The 20884-nt window shown below is 44.1% G+C and overlaps 1 long non-coding RNA gene across 1 annotated transcript; it reads right to left on the bottom strand.

Annotated features, from left to right (window-relative positions):
• Positions 1–13643: 13643 nt before the first annotated feature.
• Positions 13644–20743, bottom strand: LOC133972781 (uncharacterized). Its single transcript, XR_009924477.1, has 3 exons — positions 20294–20743; positions 19257–19335; positions 13644–13940 (listed from the first exon to the last, which is right to left on the bottom strand). It is a non-coding gene; the product is annotated as an uncharacterized LOC133972781 (long non-coding RNA).
• Positions 20744–20884: the final 141 nt, after the last annotated feature.

Here is a 20884-nt window from a genome sequence, read left to right as displayed (position 1 = left end):
CACAGTGTTCTTAGAGAGTAACTTTAACTTTACCTCTAAAGTGTTTAAGTGGAGCATGAGAACTGACAGAAGGGAGATTCTGATAAGTTTAAAATGAACAAAAACTAAAATATCCAGGATATCCACAGTTGGATTAGAGAAAGTGACTGTGCGTGTGTGTGTGTGTGTGGTCTGGTTTGATTTAGAATAATGCGTTGTGATCATAATCACGAACTTATCTGAAGTTCATACTTTTATTTGTTAAACTCCACAGCTACTTAAACACCCGGCCTCTCCTATCAGAGCTGACAACATGAACTAAGTGACCTTTGGTCTGTAGTTATTCACTGACACTGTGTCCGCCCTGTAGAGACACGTGGACTGCCAACATACAAAACTTTCAATAATTCTCACAGTTCATATGACAAATGAAGCTCGATACATTTTATTAATTTTCAAAACGAAAAAGAATATTTTTGGGATGTGTTGAATGAGGCATGTGTGGATGAGTTTCCGATTTTTTAGTCTTTTAGAATAAAAGGTTTATTGGAGTGTGTTTACGGCTTTACTTGAGCTCAGGTTAGATTTGACAGAATTGAAAGTCAGGGAGTGTCTTGGGATGATGAAAGGATCTATTCGCCAGCTGCATGAATGAACAATGCGGAACACACACACACACACACACACACACACACACACACACTCACGCGCAAATGTGGCCCTACCCTCTGTGTGTGCCATTATATGCTGGGTTTGTTTTCCCAGAGTTTTCAGGTCCTGCTCAGGCCGGACCTCGCTCGCCCCCAGAGTGTGCATTGCGTTCATGCAGCCTGTTGTTAGGCTGGCACCTGCACCACTTGGTAACTCGCCAACAACTCTCTCTCTCTCTTTCTCTCTCCCTCTCCTTCTCATTTTCTTCTCCCCAGTTTAAACCAATTGACACCTCTCTCTATGAGCTCGATGTCCTTTCATCCGGAACTGAAGAGGGTCCCATTTCCATGATAGGGATCTCGGGGCTTTCATGGTTACAAGGAGGTCTCTTGTAGGTCTTTGCGTTTCAACCTTTCCCTGATTCAAAAGCATTTATTGGTTTTCAAACGTTACATCGTTCTCACATTATTGTCAAAACCCTTTAAGGATGAAGAACCGGTTTTATTTGTCCCATCATGGAGGAACACCAGTTTTTGCTTGTGCATTAAAAGCAACAGCAACAGAGTTAACCAAGATTTGGTCTTACTAAGTTGTTCCGAAATAGAAAAATTACCTTATTATTAATTTGTTTTATTTAAATCCGGAGCAGTTCCAGTGTCTATAACTCCTTAAAATGAGTCTGTAGAGGCGTTTTATTTCACTGCTTTTTACAATGATCTGCTCTTGGACACAGCTCGTGAATGCAGAGCTTATGATTGAGATCTCTCTAATTGGAGGGATTTGAAGAACATGAGTAGAGCGTTTCTGAAGAGCAGCCATCAGGGAGTGTTTGACCTGGTGCCACATAGGCAGCAGGATCAGATAAAGCACTTCAAGCAAAGAGCACCATCTAGTGACTGCATTTAAAACGCCCCCGTTTAATTACTGTTTACATAGATGTAATGGCTCGCCACGTTAATGGATATAACAATTAATCCTAAACCGGCTAGACCTGAACTAATACAAAGGGATAGAAAGGCTTAAATAAAGGCCTTTATTTACCCAGTGCTTTTCTAGACTTATCGACCACTCTAAGCTTTAAAGTGCAAGTTGCATTCACAAACCCATTCACACACTTTATATGCAGCACTTTTTTCTATCATTCACTGTTGCGCACAGGCCAAAGGGGCAACTGGGGATTCAGTATCTTGCCCAAGGACATTTAGGGCCATTCCTCTGTCAGCTTGGGATCAAACCACTGACCTGAATGCCACTTTAATTGAGCCGTCGTTTAACCTCTGTCATCAGATGCAGAAAGCAGCTCACACACACGCTGAGTTCGTCGGCGGGCGAATAAACCTCTACCTTCACAGCAGCAATGTGATGTGAGAAATCCGTCTGGGTCTCTTACTTATCTACAACTCTATTCAATTACAGCTCTATTTACATCTGAACCGACTTAGCCGCCTGGCCGATGATTTCATTAGCCGAGCGTCCATTGTGCTTGATGTTCATTTGGCCTGTTCGCGCAATAAATCATGGCGAGTAGAGGTCACAGTGGGGGGCCAGGCTCCTTTAATTTAATGGAGATGGATTCTGGCCCACACTCTCCCGTAGCTTATTAGATCCCCATACACAGTGACCTTCAGCTGTAAGGACCGAACTTGGTTATCAATTAGGGATTGTCATATTGAAGGTTAGGCCCCCGCTTTTCAACCTCGGTCACGATAGGATTGAATGAGCTGTAACATCAGTACATTATTACTTAGAGCAGTCAGCTGTAACTCACTGGACCATGTGTGTGTGTGCCCAAACTAATGGCTGAGAGCATCTGTCCGAGACGCATCATTATGCTTTGAGAGCTGGTTAATATTTTACTTTTTATCCCTCAAGGTTGGCAAGTCCGCAGTCTGTTGGTGTAGACATGAGTGGTTCCCGACTGACACACCGGGAGATGGAGCGACTCCTGCAGTGTATGTGTGCCCGAGACATCTGAATCCGCTTGTGGTGCTTTATGTGAGATTTGTTTTTGCAACAAAGATCCCTTGAAGCAATAAGTATTCATTTTAAAACGTGCATTTACCTTAGTGACTAAGCAACAATCACAATTAAAGCTCACAAAATTGCTGCAATTATTTCTCTCTCTCTCTCTCTCTCTCTCTCTCTCTCTCTCTCTCTCTCTCTCTCTCTCTCTCTCTCTCTCTCTCGGCTGGAGCCAATCCCAGCAGGCCTTTGGGGCGAGAGGCGAGATGCACTGTGTACCGCTGGCCAGCATATCGTAGGATTGGGCTTATGCTGATTTCAATATTCGGACAAAAATATGTGTCATCCCACTTTTCAGACGGAGCCCCTTCTACCTCTGAGAAGATCTCAGACAAAATCTGTAGCCTGTCTGATGAAATAACTTTGCTAAACATGTCGCTCGTAGTAGGAAGCTGACAAAATGACAAGATATGATCCGACTGTACTCATGACTGTAGGAGTGAATGTGAGTGTGAATGGTTGTTTGACTCTGTATGTTGGCAACCTATCCAGGGTGTGACCCCGCCTCTCGCCCAACATTGTGGTATTATATATCATGATCTGTGTGTTTACAACCAGTAAAAAAGTTGAACTTTAACCAACATGTTTTTTTTCTTTTCTGGTATAAGATGTATTGGCCAAGGTCAGCATGATGAGTGAACAATGTGTGCGTAGTTGTGTATGGCCGCACCAAGGCTGTAGGACAAAGCGGCGTCCTCTTGTTTCTATGCAGATGAAGTAGACTTGAAGCAAAGTGGAGAAGTTTGGGGGTGGTGGCAGCGGGGCGGGTGTTGTCGATGTGCCAATCAGCCCACTCAGCAGTCAGTCCTTGCCAGCCTGGGGGCCCAATGGGAGGGTCTGAAACAGACACACCCACATGCGTTTGTGCAAACACACACACACACACACACACACAGAACCACCTCCTCACTCATCTCCCCGCCAGCAGCAAAATCCCTCATGTCTGTCCTCCAGTCGTCCAGGAAACGCATCGCCTTCAGTCCAGTGAGCATCTAACTTGTTTGTCTTTCATCAGACTCACAATGCTAGAGGATAGGGTGGCAAGAAGGGGATTGAATAAAGAGAAAGAGAGAGGGAAGGAGGATGGAGGAGAAGAGGGTGTAAATGAATCTCCTTTGCCAGAGAGTAAGAACATTCTGAGGGGCAGGCAGAGAGCCAGGTCTGCTCTTTTTGAAGCAGCTCTTCAGAAACAAGCACAACTGTTAAAATGGCTATAATTAGTCCCTTCTTAAAATGAAAGTGACAGCCACTGATGTTTTTTTCGCCATGCTCTTTTTCTTTTGGGACATCGCGGACACCTGACGGGTCTGTGAGACTGGAGTAGTGTGTTGTCCGTGGCTCAGCCTTATACGTAGGGAAACAAAGTGATATTTGTGATTTAGAAGCAAGTCATCAAATCTAACATCACAGGGAAACATCACACAGCTACGGCAGATAAAAACGCTTGTCCGGTCGAGATTTAAAATAAGGATCCCATTTGTCCTCAAAGGAACTCCCGCATCAGGCAAACAAGTTTCTGCTCTTATCCGACAGTATTTACATCATAAATCGGTTGAGCTGTGAAATGCAGCGTGATATGAGTTCTCTATCAGAAGCTACAGCTGATACAGATGGATTGTATCGGCAAGGTCAGACCAATCAGCAGTTAAGTGCAGTGGAAGAGAGATTTTCAATCACGGGGTTAACACAGAAACAATTCCCTTCTCCCCAGCCGACAGCACACACAACCCCCCCCCCCCCCCCCCCCCCCCACACACACACACACACACAAAAACAGGTAAACAGAAACAATATCCGACATCAGACGCTATCAATCCTGCTGGCCTGGGGGGGGGGGGCTGTTGTTGAGCTCAGGGGCCCCTTGTCTCACTCTGTTCGCTCCTGATAACACTGCTTGAATTGTTTGTCTGGCACCGCTCACATTAATCAAAAGCCCTGGGACAATACAGTCGCTCGGAGCCGTTTCCACACAGTGGTGCTTTCATGGTCGCATGGTCTCGTTAAAACGCCCCCAACCAGCTCCAACGGCAAATAACATCTTCAGCAGCTGCGGCACCAAAGTCCTGCTCCCAGATGAGTGACTGGCAAAGAGCCTGGGCATGACTGAGGATGTTTTATATGTTCTGTTTTCTTTGCCTTGTGAGATCCATCACGCGGCAGCTTGATACCAAGTGGGTCACTTCAGGAAATGATGTGGCATGGACAAAATGAATGTGAGCCTAAAGTGGACCACTTGTAAAATAGCCAATGTTTTTGCCATAAATCTCAAAACAAGTGTGGGCCTTTTTTTGCAACCATGCAATGTTCAGGCAAGGTGTAAACTCCTAGTGGCCCATGTGATAAATGGTGAATATGGTCAAATAGCAGAAAACAAATTCAGACCCACTTGTGGCCCTGATCTGGCAAATAGGAGCGTACTGCCTAAGTGCCATCCCATAGTATGTTGTCCAGATGACAGTGTGGGCCAAATCTGGGCAGAACAATTTTGCAATGTGGGAATCCAGTTTAGATTTAGAAGTTCCGGAAATGATCATACACCATCACTCCTCTTAGAGGATTCTCTAAGATGCTTTGGTCTCATTTCCATCAGGACGCGTTCAAATCTTGCAAAGTAGAAGTATTGTGAGAATAACATTTTCACACAGATAAACCAAAGATATGTGGGTAATGAGACGGAAAAAACGCATCTTGACGGCAAATTAAAAGAAAACCCTTCACTCTCACCCTCCCCATCTCCTCTAACCTGACCACATTAAATTCACATTTCACTGATATATTACAATCGTTATCTTTTTCATTGGGAAAGCAGGCTCTGCTGAAAACACATTATCCCAGGCGTTATGGGAAAGGCAGCAATTCATCACTTTAAGTCTTTGTCTTCGGAGCCCATTTTGTACAGCTCTGTCCCTTTAAGAAACACCCACATAATTGGCCTCGCATCATTTGTGAGTGATTCTGACAGGGTGTGGACACGTGCGCGCTCCTTGTCGCATCTGCTGTGATTTTGTCTTTTTGAATGCACATGGCAGCGTCTTTTGAAAGCAAGCAAGGAGTGAACAGAAATGTATGGGCTTGACTCGTGTCCGCCCTGTGGGGGGGGGGCCCTTCTGTACCCTTTAAAGGTTTGTGTTCAGAATGAATGTATAAAGCGTAATGACTGCGTGCCGCTGGGAGCTGGGGAGATGTAAGTGAACACCTGTCACCGTCCACCGTCTGCAGCTCGCCGACCACCGGCCGGCTGATTCACAGAAGGTCACCTTGTGTGCGTGGGACCTGAGCGGCTGATAACTCGGCACTGGGCCGTACTTCCACTGAGGACAACGAGAGAGGGACACTCATCGTAACTGGCCCCCATCTGCTGTCAACTAGAGTTTCATTGCTCATCTTTTGAAGCTTGTGTCCCTCTATTTCTGTAATCTGTTTCACCCCCTCTGTCCTGTCCTTCTCTCTCTATCCCTCTGGAACTTTTGGTCTGTTTTTCATTCCTCTCTATCCTTCAGCAGCTTTTTCTCCTCTACTTCTTTATCTCACTCCATAGCTGTCAGGCTGCTCTTCCATTCCTCTGGTGTTTAATTACCTTGGCCAATTTCTTAGGCACAATTTCTTTGTTATGATCTGCACTATTTCTTCGACAGCCTTGACTCTCCCTGCCTTCCTCCCAACAATAACTTTCAATAGCTATTTCCTTTGAAATCAAAGTCCGTCCCTTCTGGGTCTTCTTATCCGCCTCTGTTCTAGCTTTACACACACACACACACATACACACACACACACTCCTGCACATCACAAGCCCTTGAGCTGGGACAGACAGTCTCCTGGGAGCTGACATGGAGAAAACCTGATCACCCAATCCAACACAGCGGATGAGAGAGGCCATTTCTCTCGGATGTCCTTTCTCTTCATCGACCGATGCCATTCTGTATTGAATAAGACACCAAAAAGACAGACTTTGGTTTTTATTTACTTTGCATAAATTCCTGCTACCTGGGAAATAAAGTGTCACGGCAGGTGACACTTGACTACAGGTGGTCGGAGCTGCGGGCGGAGAGGACTCAAGCCCAGAAAAACAGGCAATGAGAAAAATAAATAGATGATTTGATGAGGACCAGGTTCACAGACACCCGTATGGACAGGCTGGCTGGTGCAGACAACAGGTGACCACATACAGGTAGAGGGAAGAGGAGTCCACACCACGAAAGGGACACAAACAGGGATTCTAGAAATCAGCCTAGGGAAAATGGGTCGGTATAAATACTGGGGAGTAGGTGAGAGAAAAGAGAAATATGTTTGTATCAAGGGAGGTGAAAAATATGGCGACAAGGTAAAAAGTCCAGGGACATCTGGTGGGCCGGCAGGAGTATGAAGAGAGGCCTAGAAACAGGCCTGACACAGAAATCAATGCTGTTTGCGTGTTGACATTTGCGCTATCAAAGTCCCATCTCAGCGGATTACATGCGCTTCCAGTTGCCTGCTTGCCTGTTCCTGCGCCGCGGCTCGGCGAGTTTACAGGAAATCTAGGATCTGAATCTGTCCATCAAATCAATGATCCTTTCAAGGACATTGCCCCAGTGATAGGAGCCACAGACACACACACACCGATATACAGGCACAATATGAGCATAAGGCAGATAAAATCAAGTTACCTTCGATTTGACTAAACAAAAGACACTGTTGGATGAAGGTGGATCATATTAGCTACGGTTACATGTAAGTTAACATTTTATAACTCCCCTATACCACTATATCCCTACAACCTGAAACTGCTGTGTTTTGCATGCAGAGCTGATTTCCAGGACTTTATCTCTTAAAGCCATTTTTCAGCATTTTTGTCTCTGAGGATTATTCATGGTTATAGAAAAAAAATCCGGTTTGTCGTCCTGGTTGGTGTTTTTCAGCCCATTTATTAAGAGTGTTCTCTTTTAAAAACTTTTCATTAAAAAGACTCTTTAGTTTAAAAGATCCGGTGTCCCTCTACCTCACCAATCCTGACAGGACGGATGTGAGCTCAGCCTTGAGCTCCAGGTTATTTTGTTCAAGTACCACATTTTCGATCACAGAGTCTTCACAGTCTTTGAACAGATTCTCCAACCAATCTTCTCATAGCAGGCCTTCTTCTCTTCCTGCTCAGCTTTGAGACAATCCTCCAGGGCGTTGGCTTTTGTCTTCCACTCATTCTCGATGGGGTGGACCTCTCTCTGGAGGCCTCTGAGCTTGGCCAGGAGATCCAGGTTTTGATGCCCCAGTGCCACTTTTACATTTGTGACATTGGCAATCACTGCATCCTTTTCAGAGATGATTTGCTTCATCTTCTCGTCGAAGGAAATCTCCATCGCCTTGACCTGGTTGCACTTGTGGTTCAGCTCCCTTTTCACCCTCTCAATCTCAAACTGATCGTTTCTGGGATGAGAGCTCAATTTGTAGATGAACTTTGCTTTGTCCCTCAACACCAGCTTCAACTCCTTGAGCTTGTCCTCCAACTCTGTCTACATGGCTCTTCCCGAGTCATAGGCTTGCCCCTGTTTGGCGGAATCAATCTGACCCTACATGGCCTGTTTTTCCTTCTTCCACGCAGCATCCCTTATGGACATCATGATCTTCAGTGTCACATTTTCATGAGCTTGCTCGATCCCCTCAAACTCCATTTCCTTGATCTCTCCATGAAGGAACTCGATCGTTTTGGCGGGAGGTGCCATATGATGTACACCTGACTGAAAGACACAAACATACATATAATATGTCAATACACAGTCCCATCAGAACGTTGGATACACAGAGGTATTTCACTGATGAGAAAATCACACCTTGTTTGAGTTGTGTCCCTTCTCCATCTTCGCAGGTAACGGGTGTGTTGTGGAGGAAAATGATCCGTTATCTTCTGATAGTCTTGGTGCTTCTTGGAGCGGTTGTCCTCTCACTGTCTTGGACTTGTAGCAGTGTTGAATATGGAGGGTCAGGTTGGAGCTGTTATCCTGTCGCCGTCTCAAACTCAACTGAGAAATGTATCCTCCAGAGTTCAATAAATACTGATTGCATTGAATATCAAAAAAATAAGAGCCCAACATTCTAGGAAAATTTACATGAGGGTTTCAAATGTGACATCGTAGGAACAAGTGGCTACATAGTAACAATACCGAACTAGAACAGAGGCATAACGGTTTAAAATCTGACATCGAAGAACAATTGGCTACATAAAAACAATATTGAACAATATATGATTTTTATTTAAAATGTATACATTTACATTATTGCTTTTCTAGTAAACTTTTTTATCCAGACTTTACATTGATGCATAGAAAAAATGTATAATGTATTTATAAAAACAACAGCGACTACCTCATTACCTCTTCAGATTTAGATGAAAAAAAAAAAAAATTCAAACGTTTTTTTTTAAAACATCTTTTGCCATTGGTCTGAACACAATATTACATTTACATTACATGTCATTTAGCTGACGCTTTTATCCAAAGCGACTTACATTTTTTTAGAACACTCATCATTTTATGAGGGGCCATCTAGGGGCTCAGTATCTTGCCAAGGACACTTAGGCATGCAGATGGGATAGAGTGGGATTCGAACCGGCAACCTTCTTGTTGCAGAGCACCCGCTCTATCCCCTAGGTCACGCTCTCCCAACAAAATCCTAATAATAATATGTTAATATAAATACAAAATTAATTTTTTGTTTCTTAAACCTGGCCCTTGTACTCTACTTTGCCACAATAAAGACTCCCATTCATGGGAAAGATACCTGCAAATGAAGAGGCACTCATTGTAACGTTGCTAATAGCTCTCTCGTGTGTTGACAGAGAGTGAAAATGTCTCCTATTCAACTCAAACTGCTGATTCCATTCCAGAGTGTCTGGGATTGTGTTGTTGCACACACTGGGGTTTTATTGTTGTCTGCGTATTCTCTGCCGTTGGTAAACAAACCTACAGGATAATAGGAGAGAGAGAAAAAAAAACGAAAAAAAAGGTACATGGGGTGAGGTACATCTTTTTATTCGTGCACTGGCAATTGGCACACCATGCCACACCACCAGCATATTTATAATGTATTTAAGGGTTTTCCAGGGCACGTACAACCCTCAGCAGATTACTAAACACTTTTTTACAAAACTTTCTTTGACAACAAATTATTTCTATTACCTGATGTGTCAGTATCGCTCGCCTTGTCTGGAGCTTGGTGGGAAGTGGCATCTGTCTCCACGTGCCACCTCGATCAGTTTTAATAAATCAGCCCTCAGTCAGTCTGTTCTCCACTCGCTCTACAGCTCCGTCCCTTTCTACACTTATCTGATGCTGCTGCTGCTTCTCATTCCTTTGTCATTCTCTTCCCCCTCCCGTTCTTTTCCCCCGTACATTCCCCCACAGTCTGTCTTTATCTCCCCCAGCTGCCAATCTCTTCATCCCTTTTCTATCATCTCTAACTTCCCCACTTTATTACTTCAGTTCCTCTTCCCTCTTTTCCATGCTCTCGCCGGTCTCTCTTTATAGCCTCTTATCAATTCTAAGTTGCTCAGTCATTTCCCCTGGGAGTGCTGGTAGAGTGAGCCAGTTTTGAATGCTTGCGGTCCTTTGAAGGAGTTGGGTACTTTTTGCCAAGTGGCACAATAATGATATAATTAATGAAAGACACTCTTCACATTTCTCCTGCATATTTTCTCGTCTCTTACTGCACAAAGTTTCTCCTCCTTACGCCATGCCGTCCTTTATAATAAGCATCAAAACACAAATGACCCTGTGAGATGTGATGGGATCCACAGTCACTGGAGTTGACTGAGGAATTGAGCTCACAGTCCCATCCTCCATCTCATAAATGAGTCTGATGTATATTGGTATTCTTTAACCACAGTACGCGAGCATGAATTTACGAGGCCTTGGTGTCGAGGCTTTGTCTTTGACTACATTAAATAAGCTGCAATGGATATGAGCATCCAGCCATATAATCATTTATTGCTTTGTCTATATACCTGCACTCCATGACTGCACACAAACAATGGTTTATCTGCTTGGAAATGCAGGGTAACCTGTGATGTAACAGATGTAACCCTTTTTCCTAATCTTATTTCCTCTTACTCTGACTATCTTTCACCACATGTCATCATCAGACGGATGTCTTTTAACCCGGTGGCGTGACACTCAACCCTTCATGTCACGCGAAGCGCGCACATCCGATCTAAAGCAAAGTGACAAGACACCTGCAGCGAAAGCGACTTTGCTCTCGGCTCCCTCCTGCTCCCCACCTGCCTTCACCTGCTCTTCATTTCCCTCGCTGTAAACTGAATCAATTCCTTGGCTTGATATTGTTGCTGTAGCATTTTTTTAGATCTATACTGGGCGGTCAGGGGGGTGAGTTTAATCTGCAGCAGCAAGGGAGATCTCGCTCTCACTCTCTGTCTGTCTGTTACTGCTGATTGCAGACACAAAGTGCGCTGGTGTGGGAAAACATGCGGCACAGCAAATCCTTGTTAATACCCAACAATCTGTTAGATCTCACTTTGTCTCCTTCTCTTGGAGCGAAATGCAAATGTTTCATTTAGTTAATGAAGTGCTGTACAGAGGTTGGACTTCTGTTTGCGTGGGGTTTTCCAGGTATAAATGGTTCTTTAAGTACGGCTGAGCTAGGGAGGGAATTTACAGTATTAAGGGATTTAAGCAGGCACAGGTAACATAATCACAATGTATTTAATTGAGTATTTCCGGATTTTAGTTCAGAATCAGGGGGAAACAGCCATGTTAGGTAACATAACATCATCTACATATCACTATAATCTACTGCATGATCTGGATAGCTTAGCTTGGCATTAAGACCTAAAGAGGTTCTAACAAAGGAAACGAGAAACCAAGAAAGACTTCGGCCCTGAACCTCCAGTAAAATGCACATTTAACACAAAGTGAAGTTTTACACTTTTCTTGAGAGCTGGCAGATGCATTCTGTTGCCTTTGGACTATAGATTGTTCACAAAGATGGACGACATGACAGCTACCCAAAGGTGAAGCATAAATCATCTTGGCTGTAGTATAGGATATAAACCTTGCCCGCGATGTTAGTGAATGGGACATTGACCAAACTAAGAAGTACCCCTCAAAAGGCCTATGGTTTATTTTTTTGAATGATTATCATATTTGTCATTTGAGGTCGTTCTTATCACACAGATGTTTGTTCAAGTATCCATTTTTTCCAGGTAAGTTTGATTATATTTTCTTATCTGTGGCTATAGTAACGAGGTGAAACACGATGATTGACAGCTTAGTCTGATTTGGTCGATACTCCATACTGTGGCTACACTGCACAATCACTACTGTGCAGACTCGGGCTCCAAATGATATCAAAAGCTAAAGATGGCATCACACATGTTCAAGATATTTTGGCTTTATTTGTGTGCAACGGAAGGAAGTGGAGTATTTTGTTGATCTTTATATACAGCCTTGAGCAGACTTAGGCTTGCTGTTTCCCTGTTTCAAGTGTTAATGCTAAGCTAAGCTAACTGTGTGTGTAGCCTCATACTTACTATATAGGCATGACAGTGTTATTGATCTTTTCATCTTTAGCCAAGAAATGCATTTTCCAAAATCAGATTGTTAAATTGCTTGGCATGCCGAATGTAAACCTCCAAAACACGTGGAAGAGGAGACTTTGAACTGAAAGAAGTTGTTTTGTGTTAAGTTTGCAGAGCCCACAGACAGACACACACCAATGTTGAGTTATTCCACGCGTTTCATGAAAATCAGATCAGGGAACATTCCAAGGAGGTATGTCACAATGGTATTTGGCAGAGCTCGGGGCTATGTGATGGTAAATATTGTCTCTGAGACATCTGCACCCACATGGGGTAAACACAGCCAGCCGACTGCAGCTCACAGAGCATTCAGCACACCGCCTCCTTTCCATCCCTCTGGTAAACAGTCCGGGGTCGGGGGAGATTGAAAACAGCAAGCGTCCGCACCTGGATTTACATTCCAGTCAAGTGACACCCCCTGCTATAAAATGGCTCTACATTGTCAGCACTATAGCACACACACACAATTATAACAGTGATCCACACAAACTACAAAACAAGCACTCCCCCCTAACACAATGATATCGGACCCTGTCTGAGTCATTGGGGTGTCAATATAAAGTGATGGGTCACATCTGGAAGCAGGAAGTATTGCGTTGTGTCAAACCCTCTCCTTCCCTCATCCATCCTTTTGTTAATAAGATGTGAACAAGGACAGAGGATGCATCCACATTACTACGTTTTCATTTGAAAATGTATAAACCCTGCAATGTATGAACATGCCTTGTTTTGTTCTGAATGGGCAATTGGGTCTTTTCGTTCACGACGTAGCCTTTGCTGATTCGTCAGGCTCCTATCACCTGACCCTCTTCCAGTAGAAAATAACCAGCTTTAGCGATTCTGTGTCCAGCATGCCAAGTGTAAATGAGTGTAGTCACGTGATGTGTGTTTTCAGGACGCAGCCAGAGTCTAAGTCGTGTTACTCTCTAAACCTCTTCATCTATGCTGTGTATGCAACCTGCGGAGAAGGTTTAGACAGGCACTGGCTAGGTTTAGACAGCCAGTGCATGTCTCCTCACCCTCCACCTGCCCGCCTGCCTCACCCAGAGCTACATCACTGTTGACCTTGTCAGGAGCTATTGCTTCTCGATGATGTTTGCTCCCTGGGAAAGTCAGGAGTACTGCTCTATTTGATGCAAGACAAGGCTCATTAAAAAGCTATTTGGCCTGGGCCGGTGTTTGTGGTTTCAACAGAATAGTAATCTGAAAGTGGTGCTAACTTTGCTTTAAATGTCACAGTGCAAAGGCCTTCAGGGAGCTGCTCTCTGGAGGCTGCAGCTCTACACTTGATAGGACATGACCTGAAACAAGTTCTGAATCTAAACTTGGCGACACAGGGCATATCCCATTGTACGGCATAACAAACAATCCTTGAATCCCGCTGTTATCAGTACAAACACAACAGAGAGAGCATTTTCATTTATTAGCACTTTATTGCCTTTTAACTGCGAGACAGGATATATATTGATTTTGAAAACAACACTGAGAATGACAGTGACGAGTCCCACAAGCCAGGTGTGAAGTGAGGAGCAGGGTGAACGGGTCCGTGCCTGGTATGATCCGCCTGTTGTGGGAGCGCAGACAGACTCGCAGAGGTACAGACAGGCAGCTCCACTGGCTGCAACACAAGACACGAGCGGGGAGGAGAGGCTGGACCCATGTCCTGTGTTGCAGCCCTTGGCCCAGCCAGAGAGGTCACCTTCAACTCAGGCCGGCAACAGCTGATCCACTGTGAGGACGGAGACAGAGAGGAAGGAAATGTGGGGCGAAAAAAGGGGAGAGAAGATAAAGTGAATTACAATAGATTCTGTGTGAGGGACAGAGCCAATGGATGGAACAAAAATGGAAGGAAGAGAGCGACAGGGAGCGGCGGGAACGGAGAATGAGACGACGAGCAGCTCCTGGGAGGAAAACCAACGAGACGGGTAATAGAATGAAGGAAAATACTAATGGAGAGTGAATGAGACTGAGAGAGTGCGCCAAAAGGGCAATGCACCTCCACAGGCATCCCATTTATCACCTGGCCAATGAAAATCGCTTTTATCACCTTGTGAAGTGGACGGTTGGTTTTTCCCGGCTACATCTCATACCTATGTCCTGTTCAACATCCAGAGGAAAACCTCCTCTGGCCCAAATTGCCTGACAAGGAGGTTAATGACTATGAGTGCTAAAGGGTGGGCAGAAAAAAGATCCGTCTGCAGTTTACAGAAGCCCTGTGGTGGAATTCAGGCAGGTCATTGGGAATAAATGAAAGAATTAAGATCTGTTGAGGTGGAAACAGGTAAAATGTGCAAGCAAACTGGTGCGTAAACTGCCTATTGAAGAGGCAATGAATCAATTCCCAAACCAACCCCAAGCCTCTGGTATGTGCCTGTCGTTTTCTGCTCGTCCCTCTCGGGAAGTCTGCCACTTGTGTTTGTACAGGCATCAAAAGGTCAAAGCTGAGTGAACTCTAAGCCCCAGGTAGGTCTGAAAATGTCAGTTCCACAGACACATTCTCATATGTGCAGACGGAACAACACAAATAATCAACAGCCCCTTTTCCCTTTTCTGTGACATTTATACAAACTTTCTGTTGTGGTGTCTTCTTGTCAGGCCCCTTCTTCAACCTGCCAGTCCTTTTCAAATAGACGCTTACATCAGCCTCTCCGGCAAAACCAGACTTCTGCTTTTTTTTCTGCGGCGTGGTTAGGCAATTACACAAGTACCTTACTGTTGCCTGGTCTCTGTATTAAAATTGGCCCAACCTAGATTTGAAACTGCAGGGATTTGAAGTCAGAGGACAGATGAAAAGAGCTGAAGGACAAAGCGAGCAGGGGGGGGGGATAGAAAGAAGTGGAGAGCCAGCGGCAAAACTCAATTAATTGTGAGACAGGTAAAGGGAAAGAAACATTGTATTTTCATGAGCTGGTCAATTTAAAGGTGTTTTGCTTCCCAGCAGTGTCTTCTCTCAGACAAGTGGAAACCAAACAACCAACATCCACATTTAGCTGTTTGTTTTACTGCACTTTGTCTATTAAGATGAACATTTCTGTTCAAATACATATTCTACAAGAGTTTTTTTCTCCAAATTAGTTTTTCTTACAGAAAGGATAGTCCATATCATTCATAGCTTATTTATATGAAAACTTTATTTCCCAAAGAAATGGTGACGTTTTTTTTTTTTGGGACTATTGACAATAATTTATGATTTATGATGAGAATGAAAGAAGAATTTTGAAATTGGCTTTATGTAGAGTTTCGAATGTCTGGTCTTGAAATATAAGTAAATTAGCAGAACATTTAAATACACTATGCACAATGTGCATATTTAAACCACAGGAGTAAGTTAAAACATTATTTTGACTATATTATTTCAGCTGTAATGTCCTACCCTAACCCTTTTTTCTATTGTGAATAAAAAAGAAGACATTTTCAGAAAAAAAATAATATTAAAGTATCTAACAGGTTTGGGGTCTTTGGAAACTTGAAAAGGTAAAATTTGAAGTATGATGTGGAGGAAAACATGATCTCCCACATCTAGTGCACAATGCATTACCGAGCATTGGCTCCTTTTGTATGAGAGCCGCGGTGCATCCCGTCCTTCATTTTAGGACATTTGACAAAGACGCCATCTAATAACGGATGGCACTGCTCACGGCAACCGTGTCCCGTGGTGAAAAAGAGGCCACCCACATTCTACATTTAATTGTTTATGTGAATCGACCTTCCATTTCCACAGGAACAATGGGTTTTTGACGGAGCTGAAATACCTTTGCCGGATGAAAACGCCGCTGATGCAGCTCGCAATTAATGGGACTTGTAATTGAAATATTGATGTTGAGTTACAAGTCCAATTCATCCTCCATTATCAGGGACAATGGTCATACAGTGGGTAACGGATATGTATCCCATTACCGAAAACCTTATCGTTTGAAAAGACCCCCCCTCTATTCAAAGAACCACACAATAGACAGTTTGACACAATGGTGCATTGTTCCATGCACCATTGAAGCGGTGGTGTGACTGTGATTAGTTTGTGATATGGAGGCTGCTGAGGAGGAACCATGATGAAACAAACTTCATGAGGGAAAGTTTGAGTGAACAGAACGAAATGAGCGCACCCGATGCCACATTTTACATATTGCCTGTGCCCCTAACTTGCCCTCAATTCATCTGAAATTGAGATTCATTAGTAATATTGTGAATTACCCTGTTACCAACACCAAGGTGGAGGATTTCACCCCTGCCTTTGTTTGTTGGTTGGATCGTTTGAGCAGGATCGCACAAAAACTACAGGACCAATTTTCCAGCATCTTGGTGTAAAACCAAGGATATAGTGTGGTTTAGTAAAGGATCATCACATTCTAGTGTGAATTCGGATTAACAGGCATCAAGAAAAAGTTTGATCATTTTCCCATAACATTGCAAGATATGGCTTTTTGGAGGGGTCATTTTCACCATTTTCCCAGGAATGAATCAGCCATATTTATTGAGTTTATATCTTTGAGTGTTTTAAATTTGGGGCAGCTTGATTTTATTCAAATCTGTTGGGCCTTGGCAGAGGTATGCGCTCTACTGAGTTTTATGAACTGATATTTAAGAGTGTGAAGTTTGATGCTGCCTGATGGGATTTAAAGGTACCATTAGTTTATAATGAGAGAGTCTACAGAGCTGATGCCTATATGGAAAAATACCCAAGATACTCTTTCGCCATCACATCAGGCGAAAGGCATCCTGGGTCCATCCATAATCAAACTGCAATAAAAGTATACAACTTAATGTGCACAGCCGTGCATTCATTTGCATGTGTTTGTTTACCCGTATATTAAATCTGCCTGTTTACGCTCAGTAAGCTGACTTAACTAAAGAGGAGGTAAAGAAAGGTCTCGTCTGGCAGCCACTTTGGGTGTTAGGCTGCATGCCCATTCATTTTAATCAAGGCCACAGGGAGATAAGAAACAAACAGGCACTCTAATTTACACCACCCAGATTTGGCTCCACGGTCTTTGACTTAACTCTTAACTTCTTAAAAGCCTTCTCATCCAACTGACAACTAACAATGACCTGAACTGAGTGCGTAGAGGCTCGCTCTGTTCACTTCACTGTTAAATTGATGTACATGTATGGAGGCTTTCAGTGCTTTTCAGGTCACGTCTTTGAACGCTAACCCTCTATGATTTTATTAGGAACGGCAGATAATAGAAGAAGGCTTTGCTTTTCCTCGCTATTCCTCTTCTTGTTATTCTCCAGGGATAGATAAGCTTGTACAGAGACCTCAGTCCCTCTGCTGGGTCCTCTCCCTTGGTGAGTCCTGAATGAGCCACTGTTCTCTCTGCCTCTGGAGGCCGGGATCATCCTGATCCAAACAAACCCTGTTTGTAGACCTGACTTGTTTGTTCTACTCAGTCTGAAGATGTGTAGAAAAGTAGTCTGTATCAGCAGCTCTGCTAAACAAGTGCAGATAGCAGTCAGTGCATGTCCACATACAACTGTACAAGCCCACACACATTCACACTCTGCCTCGCCGGGAGACCTGTGCTCTCATTGCCTTAAAATAGACTCCACTGGGTCTGCTTTAAGAAATCTCTACAGAGATTTATAAATCATTTTGCTCTGAGGCATTGTTTAAAAAAAAACTGTGTTGAAGGAAGAATATGTATCCAGGTCAAATAACCAGATCACCTCCTTTTGAGTGTGCACATGTTCCTCCGTTGCAAAGTACAGTGCATCCGAGGAGGTTTTGTTGCAAAGAGCACAAGCGAGAAAGTCTCTTGGCCTCTGCATGTGCAGCTTCCAGTAACAGTTGAGTGACTCAGCTCTCCTCACAATTAATCTCCATGGAGGGTGTAATCACTTCAAATGTTGAACACAAAAAAAATCTATTTTCCTCAGCGAGTGGCTTTGTGAAATAAACAAGGCTCGTCAGACGACTGATTTTAATGAAGTGGGAGGTGAGTGCTGTTGTCCTTGAAGTATTGTCTCTGGGGGTGTGTGATGGTTCCCGGGGAGGGGAAGACGACTTCCAACCAGCACACACACAAAATTGTTTTTGAGCATAAGTGATGCTGTGCCCTTGGTCGTGTCTTTACTCTTTACTGCATCAGACTATTCATCCAATGATCTAATATAATTTATAAATAATGCATCGAAAATTAAAATGCTTTACCGAGGAAAAGTGGGCATTATGCATGTATGTCCCTGTGAGAGGAAGGACTGAGGTTGCTGCTGCTGAAAGGTAGGACGAAAACTCAGGATGAACAAGATGTTCATGCCCAAAAGACTAAAACAAAAGGGGGCAGTTATCAGAACCCAGCATAAAACCTGAACCACCGAGCAACCTTATATTATAATCTATTAATTATTAATCCAAGAGGATAATTGCACTCATTACTTGGTAAAGACTGTTGGACTCAGCAGTGTTCCCGTTGGAGATGTGTAAAGTCAGGGTGTTCTGCAGGAGACTGACCTGAGATAACAGCTGCACACTAATGCAAATCTGCAGTTAGCATCACTGCACTGGAGAATACTGATTGAAGTCTTAGCTCCTTTGAGTTTTAAAAGGTCCATGACTGTGGGAAGTCATCACAAAGATGCACACACACACACACAGTCTGACTGTATGAGACACACATTCAGCAGCACAAGCACAGTGTGCCTTCTCTCCTGAGCTTTCTCAGCACCATTGGAGTTGGTGTTTCGTTTCAGAAGTGATAGTGGCTCAATGGATGCCGCTGCAGCTGGGATTGTTTTTTTTCCCTGCAGATGCTGACAGGACACTCTGGGATTCTGGGATGTCTCTGCTGCTCTGCGAGGTCCTCTAAAGCTGACGGAAGAGTCTTGCAAGGACAAGACCTGATGCCTCACCCGAGGCACAGGGCAGGAGACACATGTGGTCCTGTGTGGCCCAGTGAGCTGTGCATTAACACAGTCAGGGCTGCAGGTTCCCTCATATGAGTCAGCCGAGCTCATGAGACAGTTTTAGGGTTTTAATTTCCCTCTGGTCAAACTGATTTAGTGTACAATGCATTCTAATGTTACTGGGTGGAAATGAATGTCATCTCACCTCCAGGCCATCTTCAATGATTTACTAGCAATTCAATACTGCCTTGTAGTAACGTGATAGGCTCCTGCTTCCCTGCGCCCTGTAAGAAAATAAGGTTAATTTATAACTGTGCAGATCAGAGAAGTCTTTGACAAGTCTTAGCTCATTGAGGCTGCATTTTTGCCTCATCGTGCGCAATTATAATATACGTTTATGCCACTTTATTTAGTCAGATCACAGAATCAGTGAAGAAGAAGCATCCTTCCTTTCTGTTCCTTCTCTTTAAAAGACAGGATGAGGACGTGGTGGCACCATATCATCCTCCCCGCCTCCCTGCCTGCATGTCAGTCTCTCTGGCTCATTCTTGGAATCGCGAGTCAATTTGGTCCTGGTGGTGAGGGGAAATCCGTTTATCCGCAGACTACACTCTCGCTGCCCCGCTCAGCTATTTCAATCTTGCGTTGGAGAGCCGGTGCGCCTGGCAGCGGCGGATAAAGTGAAGATTTACTCGCGGACAAAGTGTGGAGCAATCCCTCACACTTAGGTTCACTCCATCAGTGTCTGTGCGCCCAGTGCCGACCCAGTGATTTAATGTCTCCTCAGTGTTTGGTGGCAGACCCCCTCCCACCACCTCCTCCATACACGGACACACACACACGCATCACAGACAGAATCTGTAAAGAACAACGCAGTAGAAGACCTCACACTTTTGCGCAGCAATAGGTTTGCCCATAAACATCCATTATAACACCACAACATAAATATGGGCTATTAATCAGCATCACATAATAAACTCAGCAGAGTGTATAGCGTTCTATTTCTGTTGTATGCGTGTGATTATTATCTCTTATCTATTATTTGTACTGTCTATATCAAAGTTCCAACAGGAAAATGAGCCTGAGTGATGGAAATGACCCGTTATCCAAACAAAGGACGCTATTTAACTCAGCCACCCGTGGGATATTTGTGAATTCCAAGAAGCTATGATATCTTTAAATTGTCTGCATCTGGCTAAAAGTCGTTGCATTTGTTATACTATGAAAGGCGTGAAAACCTACCGTCCGATTCCGGGAAAAGCTGCACGTAAAACGCACCGGTCCGACGATGGGAGCAGAGCAAGGAGGTCCGTCGCTGATGATGTTGAGTGAAAATCTCCTCTTCTGTGAACACAACATCTCTCCGTTGTCACTTCACGTGTCTCTCCCACCAGGCGGCCACCCACTGAATGGGTGGCCGCTTTTAGAATAACCGCACACCAGAGGGGACCGGCTCTGGCTCACCCGTCGGTGCGCACTCAGTAAATGGCTCGTCCTCACTGCTGCTGCTTCTTCTAAAGATCCAATTTCACATCGGGGCTCACGCGCTCTCTGCTCAATCCCCATCCAGACCCGATGCAATCACTTCACAGGATCAAGCAGGAGTTTTACAGACTCAGACCATCGACTCCCTGTCGGATGTCGTACGTGTATGGGGCTCAGGAGACCTGGTTAGTCAGTGCGCATGCAGGATAAAGCATGATGGCAATGATGTCAATAGGCCTCACACTGGCGTCTATCACTGGTAATTCTAAATATCCAATAGGATCTAAGGAATGACGACATTCAATGATACATATCTGGGCATTTATATGAGCTGCTGCTATTGCTCTA

This window comes from Platichthys flesus, chromosome 17 (assembly GCF_949316205.1).
Source record: "Platichthys flesus chromosome 17, fPlaFle2.1, whole genome shotgun sequence".
Taxonomy (NCBI): Eukaryota; Metazoa; Chordata; class Actinopteri; order Pleuronectiformes; family Pleuronectidae; genus Platichthys; species Platichthys flesus.
The sequence above is the reverse complement of the archived record's forward strand: the minus strand, read 5'-3'. Positions and strand labels throughout refer to the sequence as shown.